We start from the raw sequence: 7,293 nt of genomic DNA on the forward strand, positions 1-7,293 counted from the left end.
TACAGAAATGTCTCTGAGGAGTATTATTTTGGCAAGCCTCTTCAGGCTCAGTTATTCTGAGAGAGTATTATTTCGGCGAGCCTCTCCAGGCTCAATTATTCTGAGAGAGTATTTTTTCGGCGAGCCTCTCCAGGCTCAGTTATTCTGAGAGAGTATTATTTCGGCGAGCCTCTCCAGGCTCAGTTATTCTGAGAGAGTATTATTTCGGCAAGCCTCTCCAGGCTCAGTTATTCTGAGAGTATTATTTCGGCAAGCCTCTCCAGGCTCAGTTATTCTGTATAATTTGTTGGATTTTCTGTATTTTGCCTTTTGTTTGCTGCTGTCATACACAAGCAATTTTTCTATTTTTTCTATTTTATGCGACTGTCTCATGATGAGGTCTTTGAATGTGCAATTAATGTGCGTGATGCACAAAATGCAAGTTTAATTATTTAATTTTTTTTAGAAAAAATGAATGGCTCCCCCTATCCTCTTCTTCTTGGAGGAATTTTGTCATTGACGTGAGGGAGGATTTCTGTTATTGCCAATACGGCCGTTATTCATTTTAGTATGCCCGTATTGAATTGAAAATTTGTTCATAACCCTAATTTTGGTACGGGCGTACTGAACATGATACGGGCGTATTGTTTTTCTGAAGTTTATATTTTTTGTTTTTTTCAATAAACAGAGAATAAGTGATCTTCCATTACACCTATCATCTGTATGCATGTATGCAGTATGATGCACCTAATTCTATTTGATTCACTTTTCAAAAGAATTAACCGATGCGTTTCTCTGTTTGGATTTTTGCCATTCCTCTAGACGGGCTGTGTGCTGCCAATTTCTGTAACCGAGGAATGATGCATGTTATATTGAGATTTGGTGTCATCAACCAAATGATTTTCCTTTCCTTTAGAAGATGTGTCAACCCTCCTATTGACTACTATATCTCCATGTTTCCACTAGATTATTCAAAAATCGTTTGGGACAAGAGAGAAAAGAAGGAAAGGATATTTTTTTCGAAAGTTTGTGTTTTAGAGGGGATTATTTATTTTTGAAAAATGGATTTTGTAAGAATGGCTTGGCCAATGGTAGGCTTAAGTGTTTAGGCTTGTTTGATTAAACACTTATGAAGTTAAGCACGTCTTGGTTATTAACGTTTGTGATTTGACAACTTGGATAGCTTTTCTTGAGCCCCTTTGTTGAATTCAGTTGGTGGTACCATCATGGATTTATTCTGTTTTTCGATTGCCCTAACTTTTGCCTAAAACACCCATTTGTGGAGTTTTAGCGGGCTTTTGTTTTTGTTCATTATTTTGCAACCCTAATTTTTGCCTAGGTCACCCTTTCGTGGGATTCCTAGCGGGTCTTTTGCTCTTATTTTTGCGCAGCCCCCTTTTTGGGTTTCCTGCCGAGCTTTTTGTTTTTTAGGATTTTTGTCCTGAATGGATTTCTTTTTATCCATGACGGTACTTATTGAGGCCAAGGAGAGGTGCTCCGAGTTGTCACACACTTCCACATAAAAAAGATGCGGGTTTATTTTTATTAAGACGATTTTAACCTCATTTATGTTTATTCAAACAGGGTTAAATAATGCGGTCTAGAATTTTATTGCAAGCAAGAAAAGAAGCAATAAAGAATTAATAAAGAATGATTTTATTATAATCATAATGGAAAACATGTGCCCTATCGAGGCTCGGGGGTTGGGCTATCCCCGAGGAGTAATCTCTAATAGTCATCAGGTTTACACATCCCTATTGGAAGGAGAAGAGCACTTGATGACGACGACCGGCCTTGACGCTTGTGAACCGGCCTTCCTAAAGATCTGGCTTAAAGAACGTCGAGAAGGATCTTGATTCCTCTTCGTTCTTTGATCTTTGTTGGGGTTGTATCCTAACCCTTGTTTCCCCGGATTATCCTTGATAATAGGTAGCTCGGGAATTCCTTGGGAATCCTTGCCAAGTCCTTGTCCTGGCAAGTATCCATTCTTGGTGAGCATATGGGCTACCTTCTTCATTTCTCGGGGAAATGTTTCAACATTGGCGATCTCCAATGCTTGGAAGGAGGTTTCTAAAGCTTCCTCTGCTGCATCCACGTAAGGTATGGTGGACGGCTTGCTGATGAGTATGTCATCTTCAGCTTGTACGGTCACCAGTTTGTCATCCACTATGAATTTGACTTTCTGGTGGAGCGTAGAGGGTACAGCTTTCGCATCATGAATCCAAGGTCGGCCGAGGAGACAGCTGTATGCGGGAGTAATGTCCATCACTTGAAATTCGACGTTGAAGATAGTGGGTCCAATTTGGATTGGAGGATTGATTTCTCCCACTACTTCTCTTTTAGATCCGTCGAAAGCTCGAACGATCATGTTGCTCGGGCGCATTTGGACTCCCTTGATTGCCACTTGATCGAGCGTTCTTTTTGGCATCACATTCAAGGAAGATCCGTTGTCTACCAAGACTTTAGCGATGTGATACTCCTTGCACTTTATGGAGATGTGCAAGGGCTTGTTGTGATTAGGTCCCTCGGCGGGGATCTCTTCATCGGTGAAAGTGAGGTGATCATTAGCCGTGATGTGACTAACAATCCCCTCAAACTTGTCTTGGGAGATGGTATGCGACACATATGCCTTGTTCAAAACTTTCAACAGAGCTTGCCGATGCGGTTCGGAGCTTAGGATCAACGACAACAGCGTAATCTTTGCTGGCGTCCTATGAAGTTGATCCACGATGGAGTACTCGCTCTGTCGGATAAACTTTAACAGCTCGTCTGTCTCCTCCTCGGATTCTTTTTCCTCGGTTTTCTTTTCTTCTTTTTCTTTATTCTTGGGGGCTTTATCATGAAGATCTTCGGGAGTGTAGATCCTGCCACTCCTAGTCATGCCCCCAAGTCCAGCGATGTTAGAGATATCGCTGTCGGCAGAAAAATGGATGTCGTATATCCACGGCACAGTCTTATTCGATTCGTAGGGAAAAGGCTTGGAGTAGTGATCCTTAACGGTGTCGGGCCTTCCCCTTTATTCGTCTTAATTACCAACAACGGAGTTGACGTGTGTTCGCTTGGCGCGGTTGTTGGCTTACACTTGATAACGAACGGCGTGCGATCCATTCTTTTGAACATACGCATCGATTAATTCTTTCTTTTTATTAATGTTTATTAATGATTTACTAGGAGGGATGTATGAAATGTAAACCTAGATCCCTCCATGATCTTTGATAAGAATGCATGATATGAGATGATGACGATGAATATGCATGCATTGTGTTTATTCAACTAAGCATTATCATGTTTTTAGGATGTCCCTAAGATGATGCATGATATTGCTTGGTTTGGATAAATAACCCTTTTTTCCTTTTTTGGGTATTTTGTTTTTGGTATTTTTTTTTTTTTTTTTTTTTTTGGTGAAAAGGGAAACTACCTATATGAATGTGATGAAGGTAGATGTTAACACCATGCAATGGAAGATTCTTATTCCTATTTATTCTTATTTTAAAAAGGAATGTTGTATGTTTAAAAGGTGCAATGTATGCTCAAACAATTTCACATAATCAATGCACAAACAATTCACTCATCCACGAACAGTCACGAGCGAATCACGAGTGTCGCCACCGGCCCAAACGGGCCTCGGCGGTCGCGAAGACGGTCGAGCTCGCTTATTATTTTAGTTTTGAAAATGTATTGGATTATTAGAAAGACTTGTTCTCAAACTGAGACCTTGTCGATCTTATCCAATTTATTTATTAAATGTCTCACCAATCCATATTAATCCCAAGCGGGACCCTCTATGGATTAGTGGTTTTCGCAAAAGGAGGGTTCGTGGAGTCGCCACCAATGTTTTACTCAAAACATTGGAAAAAGGGATAAGGCAATTGATTTTATAAATCAACTTTGGCCATTACAACCAGAGTTGGGTAAGGGAGTCGGTTACGCGTGGGGAAGGTGTTAGCACCCCACAGCGCCCCTTTCGGGTTCCCTATGACAGATTATTTCTAAACAATAGCGTAAAATTACTAAATTACCCCTATTTATTATAAGCGATTATAAATTAACTATCTACATGATGACAGTTTAAATATGCACACAGAAAACAGTAAAAGGAAGGATTTAAGAAGAAACCTCTTGAAGCGTGCTTTTATATATTGAGTAAAACTGGGAAGCTTTTTGGCGTTCCGTCGCTCTACAAGCTCGCTCGCTCCTTCCTAAAAACTTTTGACTATGGAAATCCGGAGGATTTCCCTTCGACTAGGTTCGAATCTCCAAGCTAAGTGCTCGGAATTCCAGAACTTCGTCGGATCGACTCCTAGAGAGATTTCTAGGGCAGAACACTGCTCAAAAACCCCAGAATACTCAAGGAGGGAGTCAAAACTCAGTGTAAAAGTGTGGAATGACGTCCAATTGACGTCATATTTATAGGGAATAGGCGCAATACGGCCTACAGGGGCAATACGGCCGTATTGAAATTTTTGAACTTCAATACGGTCGTATTGAAGTTCAATACGGTCGTATTGAAGTTCAGAAATTTCAATACGCCCGTATTGAGTTCGCTGCGGTTGTATTGAAGTGTCAATACGGTCGTACTGACTTCAGTACGGCCGTATTGAAGCTTTAATACGGCCGTATTAAGTTCAGTACGGCCGTATTGGGCTTTTTCCCTCCACTTCTTTATTTTGAGCTATTCTAAGACCTCTAGACCTACAGAGAACCCTCCTAGGGCCTTCGAGGAGTCCTTCTGGCTGATTATCCTTCAGTCTTCGAGAGTCTTCAAGCTTTATTTCCGACCCGGACAATTTTAGGGGTCAGCTGCCCCCCCTTTACTTAGTCGGACGGCCTTTTGGTGTATCGGCTGACAAGTAAAGGAGTTGACCCAATTGTCCGGGTGTTGTGCCGACCTTCTGACTTGTAGCGTCTTCCGGTGGAAAATTGTTGAGTAGCCTCTCCAGGTGGGTGCATACCTCGGCGCTCCTGACATCCTCGGTAGCTGAGTTTACCCTCTCCAGGGTCAACTTCACTCGACGCTCGAGCCGGAAGTTGGACATCAATGCGCCTCTGATGACGCTGATGGTTGAGTACCGCCTCTCCAGGCTTAGCTTCACTCTTTGTTCGAGCCGGAAGCTAAGTATCCTTGTGACGACGGTGAGCAGTGTGAGTTTTGCCTCTCCAGGCCTTGCTTTGCTTGTTGCCCAAGCTGGAAGCTGTAAGTACCGTCTCTCCAGGCTTAACTTCACTCTTTGTTCGAGCCGGAAGCTAAGTACCCTTGTGACAACGGTAAGCAGTGTGAGTTTTGCCTCTCCAGGCCTTGCTTTGCTTGTTGCCCAAGCTGGAAGCTGTAAGTACCGTCTCTCCGGGCTTAGCTTCACTCTTCGTTCGAGCCGGAAGCTAAGTACCCTTGTGACAACGGTAAGCGGTGAGTACCCCTTTTCCAGAGATAGCTTCGCTCATTGCCCGAGCCGGAAGCTGCATACCTCCGTGTTTGTGACGACGGGGTAGCGTGAATATCTCCTTTCCAGGGTTTTGTGATGATTTTGTCTCCACAGTCCACGATGCTGTTTTGACGGTTGTTTTTCGATTTTTGTGCCACTGAGGGCTGGATAACGCAGGGATCCGTCTAGGGGATGTGCAGTTACTCATAGGTTTTTTGTGTCCCAACTTTCCATTGCGTAGTTGGTGCCCACTGGGGAATTTCTGATTCCTTTGGGGTGTAGACACAAAGATGCTCTTTCTGATGTGAGCGGTGCCTTATGATTGGCTGACGTCCTTTCGACGTTGGTGGAGTATCCCGGTTATCCTTGTTCGGGTGTCTCTTTTGGTTTTTTGATTTTGCTGCCTCTGTGTAGGCTGTTATCCACTGGGGGATTTTGTCGTTGATTTTGATTAGCCTCTTCTGTTAGGCGTATCAGCTTGACGTTCAATGATTGGCTGAGAGCCAGATTCCACTTGGGGAATGGTTATTGATTTTTTATTATTATTATTTTTTTTCTGCAGGGATGCCTCTTGAGTAGGCGACTGGGGATTTGGGGATCTTATGTATCCCAGAGTATTATTTAGGAAGCCTCTACAGGCTTAGCCTCACTCGACACTTGAGTTGGAGAGCTATCTTCGCTGAGGAAGTTTAAGTCCTTTGACTTGGATATTCTGCTTGGGTGATCGTACTTCCATTGGGAATGTCGTCGATCTTGCTTTGATAGCTCTTGCTGGGGATTTTGAGTCCAAGAGCGTGAGTTGAGGTTTCTCTGGGGAGTATTATTTCTGCGAGCCTCTCCAGGCTCAATTATTCTGCGGGAGTATTATTTAGGCAAGCCTCTCCAGGCTCAGTTATTCTGAGAGAGTATTATTTCGGCGAGCCTCTCCAGGCTCAATTATTCTGTATGATTTGTTGGATTTTCTGTATTTTGCCCTTTTTTCGATTTTGGCTTTTTCTGTGTTTTTGCCTTTTTTGTTGATTTTGGCTTTTTCTGTATTTTTTGCCTTTTTTGTTGAGTTCGGCTTTTTCTGTATTTTTGTTGATTTCTGTATTTTTGCCTTTTTTGTTGGTTTTGGCTTTTTCTGTATAGAAATGTCTCAGTTATTCTGAGAGAGTATTATTTCGGCGAGCCTCTCCAGGCTCAATTATTCTGAGAGAGTATTATTTCGGCGAGCCTCTCCAGGCTCAGTTATTTTGAGAGAGTATTATTTCGGCGAGCCTCTCCAGGCTCAGTTATTTTGAGAGAGTATTCTTTCGGCAAGCCTCTCCAGGCTCAGTTATTCTGAGAGTATTCTTTCGGCAAGCCTCTCCAGGCTCAGTTATTTTGAGAGTATTCTTTCGGCAAGCCTCTCCAGGCTCAGTTATTTTGAGAGTATTCTTTCGGCAAGCCTCTCCAGGCTCAGTTATTTTGTATGACGCTGTTGATTTTCTGAATCTTTGCATTTTGTTTGCTGCTGTCATACACAAGCAATTTTTTCTATTTTTTCTATTTTATGCAATTGCCTCATGATGAGGTCTTTGAATGTGCAATTAATGTGCGCGATGCACAAATGCAAGTTTTATTATTTAATGTTTTGTTGTTTTTTTAGAAAAAATGAATGGCTCCCCCTATCCTCTTCTTCTTGGAGGAATTTTGTCATCGACGTGGGGGAGGATTTCTGTTATTGCCAATACGGCCGTTATTCATTTCAGTATGCCCGTATTGAATTGAAAATTTGTTCATAACCCTAATTTTGGTACGGGCGTACTGAACATGATACGGGCGTATTGTTTTTCTGAAGTTTATATTTTTTTTTTTTTTTTTTTTTCAATAAACAGAGAATAAGTGATCTTCCAGTACACCTATCATCTGT

The sequence above is a fragment of the Cajanus cajan genome, chromosome 2 (genome assembly GCF_000230855.2).
Source record: "Cajanus cajan strain Asha chromosome 2, NIPB_CcT2T_4, whole genome shotgun sequence".
Lineage (NCBI taxonomy): Eukaryota > Viridiplantae > Streptophyta > Magnoliopsida > Fabales > Fabaceae > Cajanus > Cajanus cajan.